We start from the raw sequence: 13,165 nt of genomic DNA on the forward strand, positions 1-13,165 counted from the left end.
AGGACATTCTTAAATAAGAAGTAAGGATTTCACAGGAGAGCAGTGCCACTGCCACAGCCCTGTCTCCTGTACTAACTCACGTGCTTTATCTCATGTCCCACATATTTTGGTACATAATCTCATTTCCTTTTACTCAGCCCCCCAACCCCCCCCCCCCCCCCTGGCTCATCACCTCTGTCCCAATCTATCTACATAGGTTATTTCAATTAATTTGCCCACATGGCACCCAGTGAAGGGAGTGTAGCCTCCCCGTGTGTGCATCATGCACTGCACCTTGTGTGCCCCCGGACTGCGGACACACTGCAGCTGCCAGGCTCAATGTGCATGAACATGCTCCTCAAGCCGGCTGGGAATGACATCACTCTGAACCAATCGCTGAGCGCCGCCTCTACCCCAAGCCGTCTGCTCTGCCTCAGCCCCCCCAATAACAGTGCGGGGAGGGCGCATAGCTGCAGAGAGGGCTGGCTGGGCTGGGACTGCGGGCAAACCGAAGCAGGACAGGGAAAGGGGGCTTTCCCAGGTGTTTAGGAGCTTCAGTGGAAAAAAAACCCCTTGGTGACAGTCCAGTGGTGCATCGTGAAGGTAGGACACTTTTTTTTTTTTTAAGACATCTTCCTTCCTCCTTCATCCCCTATAATGAGTGTGAGCATCAGTACCATTAAACACAAAGATGATAGCGTCTGTCCCAGGAACCATTAGGGACCTTGAAGGGCAGATGGGGTAGAATGAGAAGCAGGGAGGTGCAGTGCAAGAGATGGTTGACAATCCATGCTGGCTCTTTTTTTTTTGTTGATGAAGCAAATGAGAACATGTTATCCCTCTGTTAGGTAGAGAAGAGGACAGACCTGGCTGATGGAGCAAGTGGAGCTTTCATTGGCCAGGCTGTGACCAGCATTGTAATTCTTATCTTGTGACTCTATGGCGTTCATTTAAGCTCATTTACAGAGGAATTAGTAAGATTGTATTTATACAAAGCTCAGTACATATATACTTCCCCACCACCCATTTGTAGTAGGACCGCACCTCCACTATAGCTGACATCGTCCATCACATACAGTGTATCATTAACCCCTCTAAGCGCTGGACACTAGTTGACCATTTACATCTGGAGATGGACTTATAAATTACTCGGTGTACAACAACCGATTTAATGCAGGATGTGCCTACAAACGCATCACTGCTCGTTGCATTGCGAGTACCTCCAGCATTGAAAAGGTTAAAAAGGATAATGGAGACCACAATTAAAATTGGTCTTTGGATACATCTATAGCCCTGTTGCAATGGCAGGAGGAGGGAGGGTTTGAAGATTTAAGGGTTATGCAGAGACCTTTGGGTTGAAATCCCAGCAAATAAATGCCAATTTTTGACCAATTTCACACAAATAGAAGAAGGTTTGGGTTTTTTGCAACAAACTGCTACATCTAACGATGGCACCATCCCCCATCTACATTATTCATCTACTCTCCATCTGAAATCATGTATTAAAGAATAAGAATTGATGCAGGGATTGGATGGAACATTAAATAGCATACAGATTAAATAACCCATTATTTGCAAATGCTGCACAATCTGTCTTGTGGGACCTTCTAGCGATCTCCAGACAGAATTAGGCGTCATGATTGTTCTGGACAGTGAATACAGTATATGGAATAAGACATGATGAGTATAGTAATCAGTGCTGGTTCTTGGTTTAAGGAGATTAATTCTATGCGTAGGGTCTCAGCTGGTTCCAAAGAGCCCCACTTGCATTCTATTCTCATTTTATCATTTTATATGTATATTTAATTTGATTCAGTGATTATTGGGGTAATTAAAGGTTTTGAGAGTCTTGAAAAAAAAAATATATTCTGGGTTGTGACCTGATCAGATCCATTGCAGAGCATGTACGATGTTTATTAAAACCTGTTTTCACACAATACGATATGTCCTGATGATGAGATAAATTGGGACCCAAAATGCTGATCTGAAGGCATGGTGTGAATCATGGTGGATTTCCCAGAGTGCAGATCTGTCATATATATTCTAGTGATGCCTCAGCCCCTGTCACATTATGCTGTGTGCATCATATGTGCTCTTGTATTATGTCTCCTCCCTGCATCTGCTCCTGGCTTCTTGCAATGCCCTATTGAAAGGATCTTACACTGCCTTCTTTATCTCTACTTTCACAGAAACGTTCCCATAACTATTTTAATCAGACATATGCCCTGCAGTTGATGTGAGTGTAATATATTTGAAGTGCACAATATATCTTCTTATGCAGTATCCTCGGTGCCGTTTATACTGTACTGTAGCTCTGTAATTCACACTGACTGCAGTAACACCTGCTGGTGAGAAAATATACATTCTTTGGAGAATCACTTGTTACTACTACTAAAATGTTATCATCTTAACCATTTTGCTGCTTGAAGTATGAATTCGAGCCCATTGCAGTAACAGGGGCATACAATACTCAATTTCATACAGTACATTTAAGATATTATTCACTAGTACAAAGCCTAGGACGATGATCAACCCTATGCAGTATGCTGTGTGCAGTATTTTTAATACGTTTTAAGATATAATCAATCAAAATGTTGTAAAGGAAAAAAAACAATTACTCATACATTGTGTTATCAAGCAATGCTATCCCTTGAGGGAACACATCTAATGTCACAGCTTGCCATTGTAGCCCCACCTGGTACCTTATCTCTGCTCTATGTTTGGTGGCAGTGGGGAATACTGAGAGATGTGTTATGAGTGTGAACAAGTTCATATTTCAGTTTATTCTATGTTTCTGAATGGACTTACATTAAAAACACGCTTTTCTTCAAGATTTCTTTTTTCTAGTGCTTTATCTACAACCTTCAGTATGGTAATGCATTTTTACAGAGCACTCATTTTGAGATTTTTTTCCTATTTGTACAGTTATAACTTGGGTGGAAACTAATGCATGTAAGCGCCATTGCATACAGCAGATGTTAACCTGAATTCTGCTGTTTAATATACCTGAAGATTAGTGATTTACCTTTTAGAGTTGTTCATAATTACTTTCCATAGTTTTAATTGCAAAAGGTGAAATTAGGTAAAGAGAGCATGTGCAATATAATTGTAATCAAATATAAAGATGGCTGCCCCTAGAACAGTGGTTAGACGTAATGTAAATCATGGGGCACATGAGATATTAAATCTGTTTGCTGCATTGAGTGCAATATGGGAGTCCCCCCCAGTTGTAGATATCTCCCTCTCTCCCCCCCTCTCTTCTCTCCCTCTCTCTCCCCCCTCTCTCCCCACCACTCTCTCTATCTCTCCCTCTCCCTCCCTCTCTCTCCCTCTCTCTCTCCCTACCTCTCTCCCTCCCTCTCTCCCTCCCTCTCTCTCTCTCTCCCTCTCTCTCACTCCCTCTCTCCATTTTGTTTGTCTCATTGCCTTTTCAGACACAAAGTTTGATTTCAGGACATGTCAGGGATAACAAATATGCCAAGAAGCTTTTTACTTTCACACTTCAATAATGAATCACTGATTTTACAAATGACCATATGAACCAGTCCCATCAGTCCTGTCAACTTCCAGACCACACCCTTTGATTTTCCACTTATTTCTTCTTCATCTGTGATGTGCTTTATATTGTACATTATTCATATAGGGCAATAAGTAACATAGCTTGACTGAGCCTCCAAGATTCCCAAGTCTTGCCAATTCAATATCTTATATATAGCAGGGTCGTCCCTGACTACTATTCTGCCCTTCTCCTGGCCGTAAGGCCTGGTACAGCAGGCCTGCCAGTAGTCATTATGGGGGTTTCCCCTTCACTGCTGCCCCTGAGTGTTAGAGGAGGCAGGTACAGCAGGTTTGAGATTGTCCAATCCTGGAATAGACCTGGTGCATCTTCTGGCTGTACTTCTTAAGGGCAGGACCACCCTAAAGTTAATGGCAGGTCACACTGGGAGCCTGAGATTTGGGCCTTTCCATGTGTTCTTCCCTCGGGGCGAGTGAGTGTGGACCATACCTCTTCCTCTTCTAAGGAGGTGGGGAAGTGATAGGACGGCTGCGGGTGCCCTTGGCCTTTAGTGACGGTCCAGGGGCTATCTTCAGTGATACTGATCTGAGAAACTTTATCCGACAGAAGACTGCTTTTATAACTGTTACTGCAGAGTGTAGTAATAAACCCGTTCCTGTGTTGCAATATACCTCCTGCCTGGTGCATGACCGTACTGGGGGGGCGGGGAGAGGTAATAAGTTCTACCGTGGGAGATCACCTTCAGTTCCTGGAGCCTATGGAAGATGAGGCGCTGCACTGCTAAGAAGATATTTGGGGTATGAACCCAAGAAGCCTGTTCCTGGCCCCACTACCATGGGCGGATGACTCAGCCCTCCTGTTGCCAACAGGTATATGCACCATACACCCTGTAATGGCCACTATTTGCGATCGGTGGGGGAAACACCGTTACATATATATCTTAAAACTACATAGTAAGGGAAAATGGCTGTTTTTAAAGGCTGTGTTAATCTACTGACAGGGAAATGTGATCTGTTGCTAAAAAGGGAGAAAGCGCTTGGAAGTACTAATGTCAAACATTTTTCTGCACACCAATTTTGGGGTACAATTCTGTGCTACCTTTGAGAACGTTATAGCCCTCTGGAGTTATCTGGAGGCAGAGCTACATAGCTACATAGATACAGTACATAGTAGATAAGATTTTAAAAAAGACATATGTTCAACCTATGTTAAATGTAGACAGATACACTGTACTTATCCTATATTTGTATTTTCAGTAAATAGATCCAGAGCAGGGGTGAGCAAAGTTTTGACCCCGCACCCCCCCCCCCGGCTCATCTCCAGCGTCAAATGACGTTGCGGCATCATGTGACATCACGTTGCCATGGCAACGTGATGTTACATGACCCATGCAGTGTCATTTGCCACCGGTTACCATAGCGACGCGCATTGTCGAAGATCAGGTAGGAGAAGCTGCAGAGACCAGGCACGGTCCCCCCCCCCGGCCCTTAATTTTAAGAGCCTTGGGGAGAGCGCGGGACCTCTGTAGCTGCCGCACCCCCCACTTTGCGCACCCCTGATCCAGAGGAAGGAAAACAAAAAACCCCAGTGAAACATTATCCAATAATGCAAAAGAGAAGACAACCAAGCGCTCCACTCATAGTGTAAATAAGTAAATATATTGTGAGAATATAGAGTGTAAGAAATGCACGTACAGGAAGGTTATTCAAACAAACAGGGCATGTTTAGGGTACATCTTACCACTCCTGGATCCAGGTAACTTGCGTCATGAGGGAAAATCTGCATGCACAGCCTTGGTCAGAAGCCGTTCTCATCTGTTGCCGTATGAAACATCCAAGTATACTATGTAGCAAAGTTCGTGACACAGTACCCGCAGGGCTACGTAGAAGACGCACTGGAACAAGCTCTCCTTATCCACAATATCAAAAGACAATCCTACATGTTTCGTAGATTACTCTACTTCATCAGGGATCCCTGATCAACTGATCCATCAATGATCAATTGATACATTAGTGCTCTGCTGCTAAATTATTAATTGCACTATATGTTTTGTGGTACTCAAGTTTTCTTTTTTCTTGATATAAGAAATTCATTTTTAGTTTAGTCAAATCTTAGCTATAGCGTTTTTTCAGATTCCAGTTCAGCCCTTGGCACATGTAAAGGAATTAAATAGTGTGCAATTAATCAGTGCATCCTTTACTTGAAACCTACTTGTAATTGTAAAATGAGCCCAAGGCTCAGAGTTGAGTCTGCTTTTAACAACACTATCTTTTGAATGTAGGCTATAACTGTGCAAGACAAATCAATTTTAATTAAAAATATATAGATAATTTAATACTTGGAGAGTTTAAATCTCAACTTATGAATAGATAGAAATATTGGCATATGAATGGAACTGTGTTGAGTTTATTGATATATACATTTATTGATATCAGTTGAATTTCTTACAAATGTTTCTGCAGTTACGAGCTGCACTTGCTGCTTGCTGATAACACTATAAGCAGAATAGAAAATCAGGTGATCACTAATAATGTCTTTCACTCACACTTACTATACGCATTGCTTCCTTCAAGGACTAATCCCTTTTCTGATTAGTCTGATCATCACATCATATGTTGTTTTATTTCAAAGTATCTTTGTTTTTACACTATAAGAGCACGCTTGTTTGGAAGCTGGTCAACATCCAGGAGTCAAATCTGAAGCTAGTTATTTTCCTATTTGATCATTTATTTTTTACAGTAACACATGAAGGTACCTATATATATTGTAAGTAACACAAGCCACAGGCACCTGAACATATTGTAAGGAACACAAGTCAAGGGCATCACAGAATTCTAAGAAGCTTGTGTGACCAGGTCTCCTCTGGGTCCCCCTTCATCCCTTACCTTCCGTTGCGGCTGCTTCCGGCAGAGGAGGATGGGGAGAGTGTGGGGAGGGCTATGGGCAGTTGGAGCAGCGATCGGATCGCCGGTGGCTCCCTTAGCAGGGCGCCGCCATCTTGTGTGTGGTTGTGCAACGCTTCCCGCATGCGCAGAAAGGTAGTGGAGTTGCGGCGGCCATATTGGTGCTCCTCGTCCATGCACAGTATGAACGCAGGCGGCGGTCATTAGTGGAATAACTCTGCAGGGGAACTACAGCCCCCAGAGGGCCATAGGGCTGCAGGATCAGGTGGCACTCAGCAGCCAATCGTGCGGCCAGATTCTCCTGCTTCCCAAGATTGATACATTGTGCGTGCTGCGAGCCACGCCAGTCTGGGACATCAGAGGGAAAGGGTGTAGGTGCAAGGTGTTAGTAGGCCCCTGCTCTAGGCCAGACACCCCCATTAGGCCCAGCTAGGCCACGACGCACAGAAGCTTGTGGTTGCTTTAGGGAAGGCCCCCTTAGATAGGGACGCTTCCCCAATTACTATCTTGTGTCAGGGACACAGTAAAGACGCTGCACGGTGATTGCAGCCTGTGGTCTGGGACCAGACTACCTCCCTATGAGAGACAGCAAGGTGATATTATCCACACCGGAATTCACTGCACGTGGAGGAGGACGCGATCGTGGATGATAATATCGGATCAGACGGATCCTCTGTGTTAATCTGCATCACCCGGGTGCTGGAGCTCCCGGGCAGGTACCCAACTAAGTGCATCAACACTTCACGGGATAGCGCTATCTCCTACACTTTTGGTGAGCCTTGACATTGGAAAAGGGACATCAGGGTATTGATGCCTGGCACCCAATGTACTTTGGGGACACTCACTGGTGGTATCAGGTTGGGGCCTATATTACGGTGTGGTACAGGGTACCGATATTATTGTGTTCAGTAAAGGTTGTTAGTATATACTTGAGTGTGTGTATTATTGTACTGTTCCTGTAAGGGGATTATCCCACCCCATTGGGATCCCTTGCAGGTGGAGGCGCTGTCACCAGACGAATCAGGTACACCCCAGGCTCCCAGCGGCGGAGGTTCAGGCCTCCTGTGACACACTACCCACGCTGTAGCCGTTATATCTCCCATAGGGTGGGGGAAAGTGTGCTACACCTGTATAGCGATGGCTGGTACAGCTATCTCTCTACCTACCCTGGCATGTAAGTTCTAGTAAGACACAGACAGTGACAGGCTGCCCTATTGGGTTTTCCCCCTCCTCTTACTGACTTCCTGAGTGGCAGCTTACGTACAAATGCCGGGTTTCATATAATGTATGAGTATTATTACACATCCATGAAAAGCTTCCTACCAATAAGTACTTGTGTTAATTCCCAGTATCATTCTAATATCCTTAACCGTCCAATAGAAACTGCTGTTGAGAATGCTTAAGTCAGGAATGGTGAATAAATATGTATTTATTTCAATGGGATGTTTTTCATACATCTGTGCACGACAAGGGTTTTTTTTACATATTGTTAGAAATGTAACTGTATTTTAAGCTTGACTTAGTTTTCATTTACATAAGAACTGCCGGTAATGGGCCACAACAAATGGTCCATTTAGCCCGCTATCCTGCTGTTCATAGTGGCAAATACTGGAAGCATCACTCACTCTCTGCCTCCATATATATTAATACTAACATCTATGTACTGTATGCACCTTCTTTCCATAGTTAGATCTAGTCCTCTTTTACAGCTATTAATAAATTGATCACATGATGCAGAAGTGCTGCCGGATCCCTGGCCCTGAAAAGGTTAAATTTATGTTTACTACTATTTTGGGCTTAACAATTATTCATTTTTCCCTGTTGATTGCTCAGATTCTTACTAGCTTTCATGGTTGTTGTTGTTATTATTATTATTATACTTCCATTTACTTACATTATACTAGCAGTGTTACATAGAAAGAAAAGATTATCTTCTACTTAACCATGTAGCCTAGGATCTTTTGACCTCATACTGTATGTTGTATTCTGACTTATAGAAAATGAGTTCATATGCTTTTTTGGGGGTTCCATTTCTCTTGACATTTTTTTACTCCTTTAGAATGGTTCACAACCTTTTGTACATTGTGCATCCCCCTGCTAGAAAACATTTGTTCCCGTGAACACCTAATTAATACAGGCATACCCCGCATTAACGTACGCAGTGGGATCGGAGCATGTATGTAAAGCGAAAATGTACTTAAAGTGAAGCACTACCTTTTCCACTTATCAAAGCATGTACTGTGCTGCAATCGTCATATACGTGCATAACTGATGTAAATAACGCATTTGTAACAGGCTCTATAGTCTCCTCGCTTCCACGCAGCTTCGGTACAGGTAGGGAGCTGGTATTGCTGTTCAGGATGTGCGGACAAGCGCATGCGCAAAGTGCCGTTTGCCTATTGGGTGATATGTCGTTACTCGCGAGTGTACTTAAAGTTAGTGTCCTTAAACCTGTACATCTTATTGGCTACTCATCAGATTATTGCTAACACAACTATTTGACCGATCCCAGGCAGTATAGTGTCCTGATCTTGTGGGGGAGCACAAGCTTAATAAGGCCCCAAACTGCACTCCAGTGTGTGCAGAGAGCATGGCTGGTATAGCTGCTAATTGCTTTAGGAGTTTCCAAAGTAACCCCCGACAATGCCTTGTTACTCTGGATGCAAAGCATTGTGGGGAGCGACTTTGGAAGGTGCTGCTATAATTACAGCTATACTATCCATTCCAAGGAGCAGTTTTTGGCCTTACTAAGTGTGCAATCCCCACACGACTCAGGAACCTACTGTACTGCCTGAGATCTATCATTATATATTTTTGTGGGCGAACCCCCTGTTGGGAGTCGCTACTCTAGATTATCATACAATTATTACTGCATGTACAGTATATGGTCATACAACAAATGAACAAGCTGGCTGACAATGTTCCAACATTAGGGAGCAGTATATTAAGGAGGCTATTTCGTTAATATAAAATGTCAATGGGAAATCGTTAATAGAATATGCAAAAAAAAAAGAAAGCTGTCAACCCACCAGTAATCTCTTTTAGGTTTTAATTACTTGTTTGCTTACAAAAATGTATTTTCTATGGAAAACAGGGATCTGTTTTTCGTTTCAGTGAGCAAAGATGTTATTAGTGGAGCCAGAGTTTAACAGATGAGCGTGTTTCATCACAGTTGCTCTGTGTTGAATAAATAAATAGACTTTTTCTGGAAAAAAATCTATTGGCATCACAAATTATAAAGGAATTATGCACCAGTAAGTAGGTCACTTTGTTCTCATCTATTTTTAGTTAACAACCTCGGATAGATAAAGGTCCCATATACATTACACCTTCCCTAAATATGTGACCCTACATTACATTGTGTTTGGATTCTGTTTACATTACATTTTAAGTGAGCATTTGACAATTTTTGGGCAGTTAAACAGAGCAACATATTAATCTACATAAAGAAGAATAAAAGTTTAGCAGAAAACCTTCCATTGACTTATTTTATCCTTTTTCTTTTAATGCAAACGTTCCAACGTGTTGAACGAGAGACACATATGATCCTGAAAGTTTCGTGTTCATTATCTCACGACCTGCCAACACCTTGTTTTTTCCCTGTGGAGCATTTGTTTCAATATGTTATTAGTTTGTGGCTGAATACGAGATTAAAAACACATGCCTTTTCACTGTCTCTTTTAATATTATTGTAGTTCTGGTTGTCATTCTACTTAAATGTTGTTGATTCTGGCATGAAGTACATTACTTCCACATTAACATCGGCCACTGTTAGAATGTTTTTGGCTGATCAACAAATGGTAACCTCTGATTTCCATCCAATCGTGCAACCTTACTTTTTTTCTCTTTCTTAAAAATTAAAAATGAAAGCGAAACATTAAAAATGACATTTTCGAATAAATAAATGTAAAACAAAAGGAGAAAATCACTGTGAATGTTATTTACAGATGGTAAAAAAGTTCTCAAAAGCTGCACACTGAAACCTGCCTAACAAAGAAAGGTAACCATGGCAGAGAGCAACAATGTTTACACTTGGACAGGTTCCCAAACAGGTCCAAATTCTGCACAGTTTCTCACTTGTTTAGCAACTGTTATTGAGAGAAGATAGTGTCCGGGTACATAAATAGTTTTCCTTGGCAAGTAAATAGCTTTTAACCCATTTATTGCCTCGGTTTCTATAAACACCTTGTGTCACAATGCTGCACTGTACATTCATTTTAAAAAGATGTGTGATTTATATTTCACTTGCTTTTCAAATTGCATTAATTACATAATTAAAATAGATAGAATTTACCAAATGAGCAACTTAAATTCCCCTACCCCCAGATGTGTCAGAATATGCTGAACTATAACTTCATAAAAGCACATTGGAAAGATACATTGTTAAAGTAGTGTTTACTGTTCTGGCAGATACAGCACTAATTGACCGTACTGTATACTGTACCGTATAGCGAGGTACTGTACAAAGTGCAAGAAAAAAACCAGTTGGGCTGGTTATATACAGTACTTGAAATATGTACAAATATATTATTTATCTGGCTTTAAGTACATAAAACTCACAGATTAATATTAACATTAGATTACTTCCTGCTTTTGCTCTTAAACTCTCTGTAGGTAGCCAGCAGTCTTTGAGAACTTTATTGGTGATTGTTGTAGTTCAATGCTCTAGTATCTGTATTGGCCCAAAAGTATATTAAATGAGTGTTAAACCCATCAACTCATAACTTGGTAATAAACAAAACAATAAAGTAAGACTTTTGCCTGATTTGTGTATGCATCAGCAATAACCTTCTGAATTATTCATTGCACATAATGTTTCATGGCACTGCCATTTCCTTTTTCATGCCATTTTAATCCAGCACTTGGCAGATATAAGTGAAGGAAACAGTATGCAATTAACCAGTGCATACAGTACGTCCCATGTAGTCTGCTTTGAAATGGGAGCATATTGGACCAATGGCTCTATCTAGTTACAGTATAACAACACTATTTTATGAACGTAGACTACATTTTCAAGGACAACAAGGAAGACGACTATTTAAAAAACAAACAAACAAAAAAAAACTTTAAAACGAAATGTAACACTTTAAATGTTAAGGTGCAATCCCACATTGCAAACAAATACTTTTCGCTGGCTTCCTTAAACAAATATAACAATGCTAAATACCAAAGGCATTGCGGCTATCTTTTTAAAAACAAATGAGTCACAAGGTGAATCTCTTAAGTGCCTCTGAAGGATAAGTGTTTGTCAAGCAATTGTTATTCTTACGCTTATTCCACACTGTCCTAATCAGGGAACAATAAAGGTAAGTGAGACCATGTAAATTCACACTAGCTTAAAAATCAGGATATCACCAATCCAGGGTGTTTTACTCCCAGTCATTTCAAATGTATTGCATCTCTTGCATATTATTCATACACCAGTTGCCTATATATTTGCAATAAATAAGATGCCCCATGACTATAATATTTTATACTAACATTTTATATTAAAAATAAGAATGAATAAAATCTATTCCCTTTAAATGTTCCTGGTAGTGCGTGTGTACTTGTTGCAGCTTGTATCAAATGGAAGAGCATTTGAAAGCTAACAAACAGTTAAGTCGTTTTAGTGAGTCTGTAATATAATTAAGACAGAGAAGGGGCTTGGTGTTGCCAATGTTGTCCGTTGTTATTCTTGACCTATTTGTGCTTTTCTAAAGAGCTCACTGGAATAGTACAAATTAATCCAGGATCTTTGGTAGCTTTTTGGTTTTGTGTCTTGTAAAATACTGTAGGAATAAATCACTTTCATAGAGTAGAAGACATTTATGTCTTATATCAACCCAGAGCAATAGTAGTTTAAAAACCGCCTCAGGTCAAAGAACTAGCATTTTCATAAACATACTTAGTAAATGCAATTGTATTTTCTTTTGCATAATCTGATGTTGTTTTTGCATATTTAAGTGTTTTCCTACCGGCATTGGATGGAATTTACATTAGAGTTTTTCGCCTATACATCTTCAGTGACTTACTGCAAATTTGTTCTTTGCAACTAAAGGGTTTTTACTAAATCATGTAACAAAATAGTGGCGCTTGGTTTGGTAATTCATTGGAATAATACAGTACTATGATGGAGACAGTGTAACAGAAGAATTGTGTTGTGTCCTTATGATCAAGAATGTATTTGTCCTTTTATTTCATCATATTGTGCTGTATTTCTGGAAATACTGAAAATGTATTTCAGGTAAGTAAAGAAAAAATAAGCATTAGATCTTTTTGTTAAAACCATACAACTTTGAAATATGTCAGTTTGCTTGGTTATTATGCTGACTTGTTTTTAACATTGGTAGAAAAGACAATAGCGCAAGTGACTTAACAATGAAAAATATAAAATAAACAACTATATAAAATGCAAGAAGTGTATATACAACCCCTGAGTGAAATGCAGCTCCAGGTGAAGATCTTCCAAGAAGTCTTAGCAGCAATTCCAAAAGGAACGAGGGAACAAATACTCCCAGCGTATATGGGGAGATGGGAACAAAAAGAGAAAACACAGACTAGTGTAATATGTCCCTAAATAGGGTAGATACATTTCAAATCAAACAGCTGATACACTCAGTGTAGATGATTTTCAAGCCTTTCAAAGTACAAGAAGATACTTTGTTGTTGGTACTGCGTATGTTCAATGCTGTCCTCTAGGCCAGGTGCGCAAACTGGGGGGCGCTAGATTTTCTGGGGGGAGCGCGGCAGTTATAGAGGTCCCGCGCTCTCCCCCCAGGCATTT

At 40.9% G+C, this 13,165-nt stretch overlaps 1 protein-coding gene across 2 annotated transcripts in view; it reads left to right on the forward strand.

The window, feature by feature from the left end:
• Nucleotides 1-328: 328 nt before the first annotated feature.
• The window catches only part of CNTN1 (contactin 1), a 296,276-nt gene continuing 283,439 nt past the window's right edge, over nucleotides 329-13,165 (forward strand). For both annotated transcript variants that reach the window (XM_075600076.1, XM_075600077.1), the window contains exon 1: nucleotides 329-582. The gene's annotated coding sequence lies outside the window, so the exon portion shown is untranslated. The remainder of the gene's footprint in view (nucleotides 583-13,165) is intronic.

This window comes from Ascaphus truei, chromosome 5, assembly GCF_040206685.1.
Source record: "Ascaphus truei isolate aAscTru1 chromosome 5, aAscTru1.hap1, whole genome shotgun sequence".
NCBI classification, from domain to species: domain Eukaryota; kingdom Metazoa; phylum Chordata; class Amphibia; order Anura; family Ascaphidae; genus Ascaphus; species Ascaphus truei.